The sequence below is a fragment of the Echinops telfairi genome, unplaced genomic scaffold, assembly GCF_000313985.2.
Source record: "Echinops telfairi isolate 266 unplaced genomic scaffold, ASM31398v2 ScPeMD7_34;HRSCAF=130, whole genome shotgun sequence".
Lineage (NCBI taxonomy): Eukaryota > Metazoa > Chordata > Mammalia > Afrosoricida > Tenrecidae > Echinops > Echinops telfairi.
Genome location: NW_022103931.1, coordinates 111113 through 129438, shown reverse-complemented (window position 1 = coordinate 129438; position 18326 = coordinate 111113). Strand labels below are relative to the sequence as shown.

Below are 18326 nucleotides of genomic sequence, written 5' to 3'. Positions count from 1 at the left end.
GTACAAATGCGCTTTACACAATTGATGTGTGTATGGATTGGGATAACAGTTGTATGAGCCCCTAATAAAATGTTAAAAAATAAATAACTAAAAAAACATAAATTATCCAATATGTGCATCTGTAAACCAAATAAATAATAAAAAGTTAAAATCAAAAGTCAAAATTTCTCTGTTTCCAATGATACTGAGATTTTCTAAGTGTGAAAGCAAGAAAAAATTATTTAAAATTAACATTTGTATCAAGGGGCATTTTCAAGAAACTGAAAAGACCACATGCAGACTAGGAAAACAAATCCACTGTCAAATAGAGTCAATTCCAACTCATAGTGACCCTTATACCTAATAAGAATTTAATAAACAGAATATGAAAGGATTTTTAAAATTCATGGAAAATGTGAAGTATGGAGAAACTATGCATGGATTTCCTTTTTCTGCACCAAAATAAACTTTTATTAGTTTTCTGTAACATGTATGAACAGGTACTAAGATAAGACATCAGTTTGAAAAGACCTCTTTTCAGAGTAACAAATTCTGCTAAAATTGAAATAAAACAAAATTGATGGTAAAGCTTGGGTGAGAGAGTAGTGAAATCATTTATCCTTTGTGCAAAGTTCATGGAGATTGTACAGTGCTCCATAGAAATCATCAGTGTACAAAGAGATAACTTGTCTTATGCTTTTAACTGAAGGAGTTCTTGTAGCATAATGGGTTATGCTTTGGGCTGCTAACAGCAAGGTCAGCAATTCAAAACCACCAGATACTCTGAGGAAGAAAAATGAGGCTTTCCTGTCCCGTAATCCCACAGGGGCACGTATACCCTGTCCTATAGGATCACTATGAGTCAGAATCTACTCCATGGCAATGAGATGCCCTAACTGAAAAGGTCTGATGATTAACAACAGAAAAAATAGATAACTATACCGACATCTCCAATGGTTCACTTTACACAATTCTGGCTAAATAATTCAATTTGAACAAACTTTCCATTCAACAGGTGCCAAAACTGTTGCACTCAGATTAGTTATAGACCAGAAGAGAGATTTCGATGGAAATTTTAAAAATGTGGAACCATGATCCTAAGCATTTCTTAGAAGAATTTGTCAACAAGAGATGAAATATGGATTTACTAATGTGATGCTAAAATAAAGCACAATCAAACCAATGTCTACCTAAAGATGGAGGTGGACCAATTAAAGCAACTGTCAAGAACAAAAGTTATGGCAATAGTTTTGGGGGATGGTTAAGGCATTTATTGATTTTACTTGTTGACTGTCTGCAGGGCCAAAAAATGATGCCATCTACTTATGATGAGTGGGTTTTGAGAAAGTTGGCAAAGCTTTAGCAGAAAATCACCCAGGAAAACTTCTCCACCATGATGGTACTCTTTTTTATAACATTATTAACTTTAGAAAAATATAAAAAGACTGAAATGACATAGTTATGTTCCCAGTACAGTCAGTTCTTTAGGGATGGGCTAAATGACTGGTAACACCACTTACAAAAGTATATGGACCTTGATGGAGTTTATGTAGAGAATTAAAGCTTATATATTTTTTATTTTTATGTTTTCATCCCATTATCTATAAACTTTTTGAAAAGCCCTCATGTAAAGAACTCTTAAAATTCAAGCTCAAAAGAAGACAAATCAACTAAAAAATGAGAAAGAATGTGAATGTGACTTATTCATAGAAGATATAGAAATGGCCTATGGTAAACGGATCCATCAGCATCCTTAGCTATTACCAGTTGCCATTGCATCACTTCTGGGTAAACTGCGTCTAAAAAGTAACAGCCTTGAATAACCCATGGAGCAATTCTACTCTGCACACACAGGGATACCATATGTGTAATCTACTCAACAACAACAAACAAGACTAAAGTCCTAACACCAGTGTTATAAACTATGGACCAGTCCCTACTCTTGAATTTATACTGTTTAATTTTTTTTCTCATAAAAAGTATGAAAACCAAAATACTACTAAATATTTTAGCACTTTCACCCATATACAAAAACCAAATGAGTTGTGGTCAAGTCAACCCCATGTGTGGCAACCCCATGCGTGTCACAATAGAAATATACTCAGTAGGGCTTTAACTGGCTGATTTTTAAAAAGTAGATCCTTTCTTCTGAGGTACCTCTGGGTAAATTCAAACTTCAAACCATTCAGTTAGCAATGGAACATATTAATTATATCACCTAGGGAATCCCTGTATACATATATTCTATTACTCTTGGAGAATATTTGCATAGAAAAACTAGCTTTTAAATAAATAAACAATAAATAATCCCTTATGCCCTTGACTTAACCTGTCGCAAAATTACGTTTTATTCTCACCCATTAAACACCATGTTCACAGTGATGGGCTGCTGCTGTGTTTACAGATAAAAAATCCTATAGTACCTTAGATTTGGGTATATGATCATAGACAAAAGACCAAATGGTTTCATTATACAAAAATCCACAATAATGACTATTTTCATTCACTTCTGGATAGTTTAAAAGAGTGTATTATTTTTAAGATATGATAACTTAATTTTTTTAAGGCGACTTGATTGGCAGGAAATACCCAAGGAGCCCTTGTATCCTAGGGCACACATAAGGGCAGTTCTACACTGTCCTATAGGATCATTATGAGTCACTATGAGTTGGCATCAACTCGATGCAGTTGAGTTTTGCTTTGTTTTGGACCTAAAGTGAGGACCTAGGAACCTATGGAGGGTGGAAAGGGGCCTGTCAGTGGAGTTTCATATCACAGCACTGCCAACTCCACAACACTACTACCTCCGACTGCATCCAGCTGATAGGACGATGGCACCTGGTACAAAGAAATAGTCTTTATAAGTACATGAAAGAAGGAGGGGTAAGAATAGGGCTGAGAATAATAAGTATACTAGTTTGTGCCATCACTTCTGACAGCAAATCCCTTACCATAAAAACTGAGAACACTTTGAAAACAGCAGCTTTCTGGAAACCTGACAGAGAAGTATGAAGAAATTTTTAATTATAAAGCTCTCAGACTTATCAGCAATTTTATAATGAGGAGCTTTAAAAACAATGTACTGGATCAACAAGTGGAAGATGGGAAATTAGTGGTAGAATACATTTCGCCTGAACTTGGAACTATGAATACGAAAATTAAAAAGACCCCTATCACTTTGGAACAAATTGGCGTTAAAATGATCAAACTAAAAAAAAAAAAAAGAGGACACGGAAATTTGTGGGGGGGGAAGGGCACTGACACACCCATGGGGAAGGTTCTGTTTATGTCTTAACAGGAGAGGGAGAGAGGGACCAAACCTCAACCTAGCACACCAAACCTTGAGGGCAACATACCAGCATGAAGCAGTGAACAGAGAAGCCTGTGGGGCCAGCGGGAATCCCAGCTATGTCAACCCCCTCCCCAGAAGATTGTGTGATCACGAGGTGTCAACAGGATCAAGTAACAGGCATCAGGAGACCCAAAACAATCATATTGAGGCGAACAAGGGGGGTCGAAGTGGAGACGCAAAGCAAATCTGTAGACAATTAGACATACCCTCACAGAAGGGTCACAAGGAAGGGACGAGTCAACCGGGGTGAAGTATAGCACTTACAAAACACAATGTTCCTCTAGTTCTTTAATGCTTCCTCCCCACCCCCACCCCTATCATGACCCCAGTTCTACCTAACAAACCCAGCTAGACCAGAGCATGTACACAAATACACATAAGAGCTCTCGACACACAGAATCCAAGACAGATAAAGCCTTCAGGGACAATAATGTAAATAGTGATACCATGATGGTAAGGTGACAGTGGGGGAGAGAATGGGGGAACTGATCACAATGATCAGCCTGTAACACTCCCCCAGGGGCATGAACAACAGAAATGTGGGTGAAGGGAGTCATCCTACGGTGTAAGATATGAAAATAATAATAATTTATAAATTAACAAGGCTTCACAAGGGTGGGAGGGTGGGAGGATGGGGGAAGGAGGGAAAAATGAGGAAATGATACCAATGGATCAAGTAGAAAGATGTTTTGAAAATGATGATGGCAGCATATGTACAAATGTACTTGATACAATTGATGTTGGATTGTTATAAGAACTTTAAGAGCCCCCAATAAAATGATTTATATATAAAAAGAGGAATGATCAAGCTCAGTTCCATCAACAAATCATCTTACTGCTATTTTCATTACTCTTTTCAATTATCTCTAACACAAAGAAACATTTTACATGAAACTCTTTTAAAAGGTTGGTTTAATTAGATTTTGGTTAGCAAATAAATCTATTTATACTGACCACAACAAATAAATTACTTTGTTCTGGAACCGTTACAGAAACTTTAGAAAAAATTAAGAACATTTTCACTTAAAAAGTAAATAAAATAATAATCTAATCAAGTATGTTAGGGAAATGATTATTCATGGTAGACCAAGTCATCATAAAATGGACACTCTTGCATATAATCAGGTACAATACAAGGTTGTTGTTGGGGGTTTTTTTCTTTTTGTTTTATTAGGGGCTCATACAACTCTTACCAGAATCCATACATACATCAATTGTGTAAAGCACATTTGTACATTCATTGCCCTCATCATTCTCAAAACATATGCTCTCCACCTAAGCCCCTGGCATCAGGTCCTCATTTTTTCCCCTCCCTCCCCGCTCCCTCCTCCCTCATGAACCCTGATAATTTATAAATTATTATTTTGTCATATCTTGCCCTGTCCGACATCTCCCTTTACCCACTTTTCTGTTGTCCATCCCCCAGGGAGGAGGTCACATGTAGATCCTTGTAATCGGTTCCCCCTTTCCAACCCACCCTCCCTCTATGCTCCCAGTATCACAACTCACACCATTGGTCCTGATGGGATCATCCGCCCTGGATTCCCTGTGTTTCCAGTTCCTGTCCGTACCAGTGTACATCCTCTAGTCTAGCCACACTTGCAAGGTAGAATTTGGATCATGATAGTGGGGGCGGGGAGGAAGCATTTAGGAACTAGAAGAAAGTTGTATTTTTCATCATTGCTACATCGCACCCTGAGTGGCGTCTCCTCCCCAAGACCCCTCTGCAAGGGGACCTCCAGTGGCCTACAAATGGGCTTTGGATCTCAACTCCGCACACCTCCCCTCATTCACCATGGTAAGTTTTTTTTTGTTGTTCTGATGATGCCTGATACCTGATGCCTTCGACACCTTGTGATCGCACAGGCTGCTGTGCTTCTTCCATTGGGAATACAAGGTTTTTAAAAAAAAGCAATTCTGCATAAGCATCAAGAGTATTTAATCTCAAGTCTTTTTCTTTGCATCTACCAAAAAAATTCTAAATAGTCACAAGACATATGGATCTATGAATTACTTTCAACAGAAAATCTGCAAACAATTAAATGTACAGTGGCAAAAAGCTATGCAAAAGGTTATACAATATCACAGAAGCTATTGCTTCTCAACATATCCTCCCTCTAGCCTAATATCCTTCTGAAAAGTGGTATTTGAACTTGTGTGTCTCTAACACTTGTCTGTCAGTTTGCCTTAGTGGTCTGTGTGTTGCTGTGATACTGGAAGCTATGTCATTAGTATTTCAATACCAGTAGGTTCACCCAAGGTGAGCAGGTTTCAGCAAACCTTCCCAACTAAGAATAGACACAAAGGAAAAGACTATACCCTTGAGGATTACCCACTGAAAGCCCTACCGATAGCTTCAAAACATTGTCAGATAACGAAAAGCCCATGAATATAAGCAAAACATTGTCACTGAAAACACATGGAAATAAAATTTTGCTGAAGATCATGCAAACATGGTTACAGCAGTACACCGACAGGGAGCTGCCAGGGGTTCAACTAAATTCAGAAGAAGATATGATGCAAGGGATACCATTGCTGATATCAGATTGATCTTGGCTGAGAGCAGAGAATACCAGAAAAACGTTGACTTGTGTTTTATTGACTATACAAAGGCATTTGTCTGTATGGATGAAACTATGCATAACCTTGAGAAGAATGTGAATTCAAGAAAATTTTATCATGGTCATAATGAACTAAAACATGATCAAAAGGTAGTTGTGTTAACAGAACAAAGGAATACTTCATGGTTTAAAATCAGGAAAGCTATGCGATAAGGTTGTAAAACGTATGAAGAAATAAGATTAGAGATGTAGGGTGGATGGGGTAACTTCTCAAGGAGATTCTTTTAGGCAGCCCTTGTTACCCTCAAAATATGAGCAGGTGCACTGTTCTTGTCAGAAAAATATTCTTCAGCACAACTTTATTGAATCCGTTCAGTTGATATGCACTAAAAGACCTAGTAATCTACGTGCATAAAGATTACAGCCAAGAAAAACTCTATAGTGCAGTTATACTCTATCATATGGGGTTGCTATGAGGAAGGAAGGACTTGACAGCACCTGATTCACAATGGTTACGTCCTGAGCTGATAACGGCAAGGTCACAGTTCCAAACCACCAGCCCCTGGCTCCTCAGGAGTAAAATGAGGCTTCCTACTCCTGTAAAGAGTTACAGTTTCAGAAACTCACAGGGACAATTCTACCCTGGTCCTCTAGGGTCACTATGAATTGGAGTAGATTCAATGGCAACGAGTGAACAACACCAGCCTTTATAGAGTAATTACTTAATTTGAGGCCCACTACTCAATTTTTAGGGAACTCTGAAAAGCAAATCTCACAGATAAAAATTAAATATTTCTTTAATCAATAAAAACTGAATTAGATAAAATCTGTAACAAAAGCAGCAAACGGTTTCAAAACAAGCAATCAGTAAGTCAACACAGAAGAAGCAGACTAGCACGTGTGATTCAATTATTATAAATTATAAGAGCCAAACCTGGAGGAAAAAATGGTACCTGTGCCTAAATTAGAAATATGTTTTATGGAATAATATGGTTGGTAGATGAAGCCTAAAATCCATATGCAGGGTCCCAACGTGGGTTAGTCCCCTAGTGTATCCCCACTGCCCACAGACTAGGAATACAGACAGCGCTATGTCAGACAAAGAGCATTGTAACGAAGTTCTTGGCAACCATGGTGAAAATGGAATGTAACAGCTTGCCATTAGATCTCCCTTTGGACCCACTTTCAATTTACCCTAAATTTTTAATATAATTTGCTTGGTCTTAGATTGAGGTCTTTCATTGTTTTATATAATCATTGCTGCTGGGTCCTTTTGCTTTTTCCTGTTCTTTGTCCTTGTTTCATATATTTTTCTGAATAGGAAAGTCAGAATTTATGAAGACAGAACTGAAATAATAGTTACATGGGGGCACAAAACGGAAAAATGTAGGAAATGGGAATTCAACACCAATAGGTAAAAGAAGGAAAAAAATGTTCCAGAGTTGATTGTGGTGATGACCGTACAACCCTTCTTAATATGACTGAACTGTTGAATTGTATGTAGCTCAATAAAATTATTTTTTTTAAAGAAAGTGGCTAACCAAATGGAATTTTGACAAGTGCTAATAAAGGTTTAAAATACTCCTTATTACTTTTACACAGACAATGAACTTAACCATGCCAGGGATAAAGGATACATTGATCAATTAAGCTATCTTTAGAAATATACAATTTGCTTAGCTTATAGTAATTAACTTAGAATACAGTAAACTCAATGGTACAGGTGATAAGACACCTGGGGAAGAAATATGAAAAAAAGGGAACAATTTATACAGAAACTTCTATACCTTTTGAAATGTGTATCACAGCTATTCATAGCTCTTTTCATGAAATGTATCCATAATTATTTTTAAAAGAGGAAAGGCCAACTTGATTTTGTTAAGGACTTACACCATGCTAAGTATTCTCATAAAGATTTTCATTTAGGCATTGTTTCCATTGCATTGATGATGAAATGAACTTGGATGTTGGGTAACTTACCAAAGGTCAAAATCCAAGAGAACTGTATTTGAACCCAAACCTGTCAATTATATAATGCACTTCCATATTCCACATGAGACTAGAGCTCTCAAACTGTTGCAATTGTGTTCTGAAGAACTGGCAACAAATCCCTCTCCCCCAAAGTAGAAAATAACAAGTGCAAATGGACCTATTTTTTGAGTTTAAATTACAAGCTCTGAATAATTTATAAGAAACATGGTTTGATTGGACATCCCCTCACAGAGGGGTCACAGGGAAGAGATGAGCCAGTCAGGGTGCAGTATAGCACCGAAGAAACACAGAACTTTCCTCTAGTTCTTTGGTGCTTCCTTCACCCCACTGTCATGACCTCAATTCTACCTTACAAATCAGATTAGACCAGAGCATACACACTGCTACAGGTAAGAGCCTGCAACACAGGGAATACAGGATAGATAAACCCCTCGGGACCAACAAGGAAAGTAGAGATACCAGGAGGATTAGGGGAGAGCAGGGGAAGAAAAGAGGAATTGATCACAAGAATCAAGCTAGAATCCCCTCCCAGGGGGATGAACAATGGAAAAGTGGGTGAGGGGCGACAGAAGATGATGTAAAATATGGAAAAAATAATCTATAGCTTACCAAGGGTCTGTGGTGGAGGGAGGGGGAAGAAAGGGGAGCTGATATCAGAGGTTCAAGTGGGAAGAGAACGCTTTGAAAATGATGATGGCGGCATATGTGCAAATGTGCTTGACACACTGGAGGAATGTATGGATTGTGATAAGAGATGTAAGAGCCCCCAATAAAAGTTATTTTTAAAGAAGAAAAATAAGTGGCTTGCTTTTAAATTAAAAAAAGAGAGAAACACTCTTTGAAAATGTCCTCTAATACCAGAAAAAACTGGGTAGCAACTATTATGGTTTGGTTTCACTTGTATATTAAGGAAAACTTAACATTTCTTTAAAAATGAGAGCAAAAACAGCTAATTTAATCACTTCTCCTTACTATGATTATCCTAGCTGTGGAAGTTTTGACTTATTTTTAAAGATGCTCATCCATAAAAGGACTCATTTACGATTCCATATGTCCACTACAGAAAGTGTGAAAAAGAATGTCAGCCAAAGATAAGGAAAATATTAACATGCATACTTTTTAATTTTAACAGGATCAAAATGGCTATTGCTCTTGTAACCTTTTCCCTCAACTAATATACTGTCAATGTTTTCCAGTAGGTTGAAATATTCTTCTCTCCCGATATGTTTTTATTTTGCTGTTTTTTAATTTTTAGAAAAGCATAGTGAACAAATGGCAGAGAATTTTTATCTATCATGACATAATTAGATTGTTTTAGCAATAACTTGTGAAACAAACTTATGAATAGAAAATGTTCAGCCTTCTTTAGAATGTTTCTTTTTAAAATTTGGATTACAACTAAGCCACATTACTGAATACTAAAGAAATGTGTACCACACTAGGCTTCCTTAGAAGCTTATAATTAAATATAAATACTACCAAAATTCAGGAAAAATTCTGTTCTGAGGCATCAAACTATTTTACCATTATAAACCATAGTAATTTAACAGAATAGACGTTCAGGAAGTATTTCCTATATAAATTACCAAAACATTTCTTAGCTTGTTGCGATACCTTAGATATTTAAATTAGAAGGTTTTCATAAAAGAAATAGAAACAAGGAATATTTTTTAATTCCCATGAAATATTCGATTAGCAAAAGTTGTTCAACTATCTTTAACTCCCCCCCCCAAAAAAAAACTATCTTTAACTTCCTTGTAACAAGGTATCATTTTGTCCATTTACTCAAAGATCTATAATGCCCATTGAAAGTACAGCAAAAGTGGTACTCTCATACAAAGTGTTAAGAGTACAAATGAGAAAATCATTTGGGGAAAAACTTGTCAACATTTCAAAAACCATAAACATTCATAATTAAAGACTCATTAATCCAGCTCAACAACTAACACGTAACAGCAAAAATATCCCTCATATGAATGAAACCTGAAATTACCTAAGAGTTGAAACAAGAAGCTAGTTCACACATTATAAAAATTAGATCAAAATTTTATTCATGAAGAGATTAACTAACTAAATCATAGCAAACCTGAATGAATTCAAAAGAACTATGAGTATAGCTTAAAACTCGTTAGGATAATTATAAAATGTTTTTTAAAAGTCAAAAATAACAAGTGTTGGATACAAAGTAAAAATGTTGGAACTCTCATGCCCTGCTAGTGAGAATCTAAAATGGTGCCTTTGCTGTAGAAAAAGAGTTTGGCAACTTCTCAAAAAGTTAAATATATGATCTAATAAATTTGCTCTTAATTGCTCACGGGCTATTCAAGCCAAAATTAGCGTGTGCAGCTGGCTTCTAAATAGCATTCTGACTGAACTTCTTCTAAGACAGATTTGTTAGTTCTTCTGGTCGTCCAGGGTACTTTCCATATTCTCCCCAACGCCAGAGTTCAAATGAATCAATCCTTCTTCGGGCTTCCTTAATCAATATTCAACTTTCACACTCATATGATGCATCTGAAAATATCATGGCTTGGCTAGGAGCACCTTAATCCTCGGAGTAGCATCTTGCTCTTCAACACTTCAAAGAGGTCTTATACAGCAGATTTACCCAATGCAATGATCTCATGACTGCTGCTTTCACAGCATTGATTGTGGATCCAAGCAAGATGAAATCCTTGACAACTTGAACCTTTTCTCCAGTTATCATGTAACCTGCTGTAAGGATTTTGGTTTTCTTTATATTGTTATAATCCATACTGAGGACTACAATTTTTTTTAACTTCATCAGTAAGTACTTGAAATCCTTCTCACCTTCAGCAAACAAGACTGCATATCCCAGGTTAATAATCCTTTCTCCAATCCGTATGTCACAATCTTCTTCACAGAGTTTAACTTCTCAGATCATTTGCTCTTCATACAGAGTAAGTATGATGAGGAGATACAACCCTGATGCACACCTTTCCTGATTTTAACCATGCAGTATGTCCTTGTTCTGATCACACAACTGCCTCTTGGTTCCACATACAAGGTCTACATAACCACAATTAATTGCTCTGGAATTCCAATTCTTCTCAAGGATTTCCATAGTATGTTATGATCGACACAATTGAATGCCTTCGCATAGTAAAACACACACACGCGCGCGCGCACACACACACACAAATAAACATCTTTCTGGTATTCTCTGCTTTGAGCCAAGAACAATTTGGCATAAACAATGATACCCTTCATTCCACATCCCCTTCTATATCTGGCCTGAATTTGTGGCAGCTCCCTGTCAATTTACTGCTACAATCATTGCGAAATGATCAGTGGCAAAAGTTTCCTTAAATGTAATATGAGTGATATTATTCAATCATTTCCCCATTCAGTTGGGTCACTTTTCTTTACATGAGCACAAATATGGATCTCTTTCAGTAGGCTGACCACATAGCTTTCCTCCATATTTCTTGGCTTAGGTGAGTGCTTCATCAGTTTAAATATTTCAATTAATGTTCTTTCATTATCTAGAGACTTGTTCTTTGCTAATACCTTCAATGCAGCTTGGATTTCTTTCTATAGCTACTATATCTTGATCATATGCCACTGCCTGAAATGGTGTTCTTTGAGGGCAGCTCTTCCTCAGTCTTATTTTGAGTGCCTTCTGACCAGATGGATTCATCTTCTAGCACTAGATCTGACATTGTTCCACTGCTATTCATGAGGTTTTTCAGTATCTGATAATGTTCTGCTGCGATTCATAAGGTTTTCAGAGCTCTGATGTAGAAAGCCTATTCCTTATTTATAGTCTGTTCTGGAAGCTCTGCTCAAAACTGTTTGCCTGCTGATATTGTACATACCAGTAACATAGCTTAGAAAGTCACAGCAAAACACAAGCCACCAAAGCATAACAAACTGACAAATAGCACAAACAAAAACTGGGAGTTTTAGAACAATATTACTCATAAAAGCAAAAACAAAGTTGATGGTGCCCAGCTATCAAAAGATATAGTGTCTGGGGTCTTAAAGGCTTGAAGGTAAACAAGCAGCTATCTAGCTCAGAAGCAACAAAGCCCACATGGAAGTAGCACACCAGCCTGTGTGATCACGAGGTGTCGAAGGGATCAGGTATAAGGCATCATCAGAACAAAAACTCTTACCATAGTGAATGATGGGGGGAGTGAGGAGTGGAGACCCAAAGCCCATTTGTAGGCCACTGGAGATCCCCTTGCAGAGGGGTCTTGGGGAGGAGACGAGCCAGTAAGGGTGCGATTTAACAGCGATGAAAAATACAACTTTCCTCTAGTTCCTAAATGCTTCCTACACACACACACACACACACACACACACACACACACACACACACACACACACACTATCATGATCCAAATTCCACCTTGCAAGTCTGGCTAGACCAGAGGATGTACACTGGTACAGATAGGAACTGGAAACACAGGGAATCCAGGGCGGATGCTCCCTTCAGGACAAGTGGTGCGAGTGGCGATACTGGGAGGGTAGAGGGAAGGTGGGTTGGAAAGGAGGAACCGATTACAAGGATCTACATGTGACCTCCTCCCTGGGGGACGGACAACAGAGAAGTGGAAACATCGGACAAGGCAAGATATAACAAAATAATAATGTATAAATTATCAAGAGTTCATGAAGGAAGGGGGAGTGGGGAGGGAGGGGAAAAAATGAGGACCTGATGCCAGGAGCTTAAGTGGAGAGCAAATGTTTTGAGAAGGATGAGGGCAATGAATGTACAAATGTGCTATACACAATTGATGTATGTATGGATTGTGATAAGAGTTGTATGAACCCCTAATGATTTTTAAAAATGTACTCTGTACAAATATGCTTGATAAAACTGATGACAAGAGCTATAAGAGCCCCCAATAAATTTTTTTTAAAGCGAAAACAAATTCCCATCAAACAATGAAAAGATAAGTAGATAAGCAAATGTGCTATATATATATATTTGCTTATATATGTATATATAAGCATATATATATACTATTATTTGGAATTAAGAATGAAGTCTTAACGTATGCATGGATGGATGAACCTTCAACATAATAGGCTAAGTGAAAGAAGTCGGAAATAAAGGGCAAAAAGTGTATGATTACTGTTAAATGAAATATCCAGAAAAGGCAAAGCCATGGATTCATAAAATGGGATTAATGGTTGTTTGGGCCTAGGGTTCAGATTTTAAATGTGATGTCAAATGAGAGATATTTTTGCAGTGACAAAATATTCTAAGATTGGATTTTGCTGATGGTTGCACAACTATGCATTTACTCAGTCAATAAATTACACATGTAAACTACATTTTTAATTTACAGATTATACATCAGTAAATCTTTCTCCTCAGAAACCACTTAGGACAGAAGGCATTGGAATGATACATTTAAAGTGCTTAAAGAAAAGAAGTATCAACCAAGATTTTTTTAAATTTTATTTTATTAGGGGCTCTTACAGCTCTTATCACAATCCATACATACATCCATTTTGTCAAACACATCTGTACATATGTTGTCATCATCTTTTCCAAAACATTTTTTTCTACTTGAACCCCTAGCATCAGCTCATTTCCCCTCCCCTCCGTCCCTCCCCCATGTCCCCTTGATAAACCTATAGAGAAAACAACTAGAATAAGGGTTCCTGGGGATACAGCTGGGGGGCGGGGGTAAGAGTTGATATCAAGGAGTTTTTGAAGGAAGAAAATGTTTTGGAACTGATTGTGGTAGAAATTACACTAATTATCTTTTACTACAAGTGAATCAAACTAAAAAAGAAAAAGTATGCTGTTATGTGGAAATTAAACAACATACTGTTAGATCAAAGAAAATGAAGAGCAAAAACAAAATATTAGTAAGGTCAATGAAAACGAAAGCACAACAATCACAAAATGTATGGAACATAATTTAAGTCAGAACTCAGAAGATAATTCAGAGTAAAACAGTTTGAATAACAGCAATCATCTCAAATCAACAACCTACCTAACTTTTTAACTCCTTAAAATCTACAGTCTATCTCCAATGGTAGAAGAAAGAATATTTAATAGATTACACCAAATATAATTGAATAAAGAAAAGCCACAAAGAGAATCAAAAAGAACAGAAATAGATTCCTTGAAAGAATTCATAAAAGTGACAAATATTTAGTTACACTGACAAAGAAAATTAGAGAGCAGGCAACCTAAGTGAAATTGGGGGTGAATATGGAACATGAGAACCAGTAATACAAAAACAAACTAAATTATAAGAAATACTATAAGCAATGATATGCCAACAAATTAGGTAGCTATATGAAATGGAACAAACTGCCAAAAACTGACTCAAGAAGAAACAAGAGATCTTATTCACCCTTCTACTTGACCAAGCATGATATGATATCCTTTTCCAGGAACCGATCTCTCCTGATAACATATTCAAAGTAGACTTCGTCTCACCAGCCTCACTTCTAAAGGGCATTCTGGCTACACTTGTACCAATAAGTACAAGACATATTGGTTCTTTTGGCATTCAATGGTACTTTCAATATCCTTCACTAGTACCATGGTTCAAATGCATCGATTCTTTTCAGTCTTCTTTATTAAACCTGCAACTTTCACATGAATAGGAGCCAACTGCAAATACCATGGCTTGGGTCAGGTACACCTCGATCCTCAAAATAGCATCCTCAAGAGCAACTTCAACACTTCTGTAGGTCTTATGCAGATTTACCCAGTGCAATACATCGTTTGATTTCTTGACAGCTGATCCCATGAACATTGATTCTGGTCCCAAGGAGATAAAATCCTCGATAATGTCAATCTTTTCTCCTTTTATCATGATAGTACCTATTGGTCCAGTTGTGAGGATTTGGGTTTTCTAGACATTGAGTTGTAATCCATATTGAAGGCTGCAATCTTTGATCTTCATCAGGAAGGGCTGTAAGTCACCCTCACGTTCAGCAAGCAAGGCTGTGGCATCTGCTTATCCCAAGTTATTAAGAAGCCTTCCTCAAGTCCTCATGCCACATTTTGATATATGCGCACATACACCAGCACTTATGATTGCATCAGTAGTCACATCTATCTGCATGTTTAGGAATACTGCACATAAGTTCATATACATAATAAAGCACATGGGAACATAATCAGATACCTCACAGATATAACTAAACACCTCACAGGATTTGAAGGCTTAGGAGCACAGACTCATGGAATCTCATTCAACTGGTACTGAGTGTCATATGCTATATCCTAGTTTGGTTAAGTATCATCTGTGGTTTTAAAAGCTTGTGACCAACCAGTCAGCTAAGGTACAAAAACTATTTGTCTCACCTGGAGCTAACGAGAAAAGAAAAGAAAAAGACTGAGAAAATAAAAAGACTGAAAGAAGAAACCCGTTTTTACAGGGCCAAATAACCTAAAAGAACTATGGCCTCACATATACAGTGAACAGAAGAACTAGATCAGTTGTTCTCAACCTGAGGATTGGGACGCCTTTCACAGGGGTTGCCAGATTCTTAACGGTAGCAAAATCACAGTTATAAAGTAGCAACAAAAAGAATGTTACGGTTGGGGGGTCACCACAACACGAGGAACTGTAACGGCATTAGGAAGGTTGAGAACAGCTGAGCTAGAGGATGTCTAGCTACCACGACAGATAAATCTGACTGAGGTCAATAATAAATGCTCCTGGATACTTAGGTAAAAAAAATACAGAACAAAATTTTAAATCTTTTAAAAATAAACAGACTTACAGAACCCACCAAAACCCTGAGAAGACGAGATTTTCATGCTTTTACTAGCCTGTAAGTTTTACATATTCTTAGAACTTTGAACTAAAACTACTCCCCTTGGTAATCTTTCAACAAAAAATAGGTTAACTAATAAAATAAACAATGCCAGTTGTATTATTATATTAAAAATTGAATACAATAATGTCTTTGAAACCAGTCAAAATTTACTTTAAAAAAAGTTCACAAGGTCAAGGCCAGGAAAGCAATAACAGAAATGGAACAACCAAATTTTGTGATTAATTGAAATTATTGATGCAATGTGGAAGATGTAACCAATGGTAATGATATATATGTGTAGAAATTATTAAAAGAGACTCTAATTTGCTATGAAAACTTTCATTGAAAGTTCAATGAAATATTTTTAAGAGAAAAGAAAATTACAGACCAATTATCTTTTATGAATATAAATGCAAAAATTGCTGAACAAAATACTAGAAGCCACATCCATAACAGTATTAGGATAATAAACCATGACTAAGTGAGATTGCACACTGAACCTAAGCACTCAATCTAATACACATTATTAGTAAAAAGGAAAAACAGAGAGATAATCATCTCAATTGATTTTGAAAAAGCATTTCACAAAACCCAATACACTTTCATGATAATAACACTCAAGCTTTCAATAGTTATGGAAAATTTTGTAAGATACTGGTGATGGTTGCAAAACATGAAAAATGTGACGATGCCATTAAACTGTGTAAGTGAAAAATATTAATTTGCCAAATACTGTGCTATATTTTTAAAACAATTTTTTAAACAAGGAAAACTGGCAGATTTAATGGACTGCATAAGCAGTTACTTAGAACTTAAACTCCCCACAGTATGCAATAGCTATGTTTTTACAGAGGATGCAGACAGTACACAGACCACCACAAACAGGGCACTAAGTACATGTATCCTACCCTCTAGGAACTTCTAAGCAACATTGTGAACAAGGAGTCGTAGTTAGAAAAAAATCATCAATCATGGAAACTCATCAATTCTGAAGTTTCTTTAGGTCTTACATATGGTTTCATCTATTAGCATAAATCTCTAGATGCTAAAAATGTGCAATTTGTACTAATGTTTCCCCAATTAGTTGAACATATAAAAACATAAATTTAAAAAGTCAAGAAATAAACAAGTCATGGCAATCGTTACATAAATTAACCCATTTATTACAGGCCAGAGAGGTTTCAGATAGTGGAGCTTCTACTGGGGTCTTTCAATTCCTTCAGTCTTCTGATGGCAGACTTGACTGTGACAGCAGAGGAGGTACTGTAGGTCCAGGCTCCACCAGCTACTGTCTTGATGCAGGAACCACAGTGCCAGATGCCCACAGCACGACTCTTCATCTTGGTTTTGCCGCAGAAAGAGCAAGTGTACTTGGCATGTTGGCTGATTTCGATTTTCTTCACCATTTTCCTGAGGGCGGCACCTAACAGGTCCCGTATTTGCCCACGATCCCGACCTTCTTGGTGGGTTTGGCCATCTTGCCGCAAACTACTCCCAGGCCAAAGAGCAAAACAATTTGTAAACATATAATAAATAAGGAATAAAAAATAAAATCTTGAACATGACAAAGAGAACTTATAAAAAAGCAATAGCTAACATCAAACTCAATGGTGAAAGATTATCTTTCAGGAACAAGAAAAGCAAACCGACTTACAAAAGTACTATTCAACAGAGTCAGGAAATTTCAAGCCAGTGAACTAAGGAAAGAGAAAAAAAATTATATATATATAATCTAAACCAGGAAGACATAAACCTCTCTAGTTAACAGATGACATGATTCATTATAAAGAAAAGTACCAAAACTTCCACACAGAAGTTACTGGAGATAAAAACCAAATTCAGCACAGTTGCATGATATAGCACTAATATATATATATCCATTTTATTACTATATGCCAACTATGAAAAAGGCTCAAAAAAGAAATTTAAACCTAATTCCAATGCTTAAAAAACTGCGGTATATACATACAATGGAGTATTACACAACGCTAAAAAGCAATGATGAATACATGAAGCACATAGCTGCATGGGAAGAACTGGAGGAAATAATGCTAAGCAAAGTTAAGTCAAGCACAAAAGGAAAAGTACAACATGAGTCTGCTGAGCTAAGCTTAAAAGGGGCATAGGGAAAAAAGCTACTGTATACAAACATTCCTGGGGTGAGGATCAGGTAATATGGGAGGGACCAGACCAAATAAAGGGATACACGTAGTAGACAACTAAAAAGGAGGTGGGGAAAGGAAAAAACAATAATAAAAATGAAATGCGTAGTGGGGACACAGGGCACTAACCAACCCAAGGGCAAGGTATTGTTTATATCTCCACAGGGAAAGAGGGACCAGACTTCAGCCCAGTGCTCCAAGATGTGAATGCACCATGCTGGCGTGGAGTAGGGAACCAGTGGAGAGGTATGGGGGCTGGCCCCAGTCCCAAATACTAAGTGGACACCTGCCCCTCCCCCCAGAAGAATTTATTTCAAAAGAAGAATCTTCAGATCCGGAAGAGGGACATATCTGATCGGAGCACACAGGAGCAGATGAAGTGGGAGGAGGAGAGAGTGGAGCACATTCTGGCCCACCAGGCCTTGAAGACGATGATCCCAATTAGATCAGCCAGTTCACAGAGAGGACCACATGGTCAGCCCCACTATGAGACATGATGCCCCTCACTGACCCATA

General features: G+C 37.1%; 1 protein-coding gene and 1 pseudogene across 1 annotated transcript in view; both read right to left on the bottom strand.

The window, feature by feature from the left end:
* ATRX (ATRX chromatin remodeler) overlaps nucleotides 1-18326 on the bottom strand; it is a 256653-nt gene that overhangs the window by 210019 nt on the left and 28308 nt on the right. The window lies entirely within an intron of this gene.
* On the bottom strand, nucleotides 16786-17125 carry LOC115869668 (annotated as a pseudogene).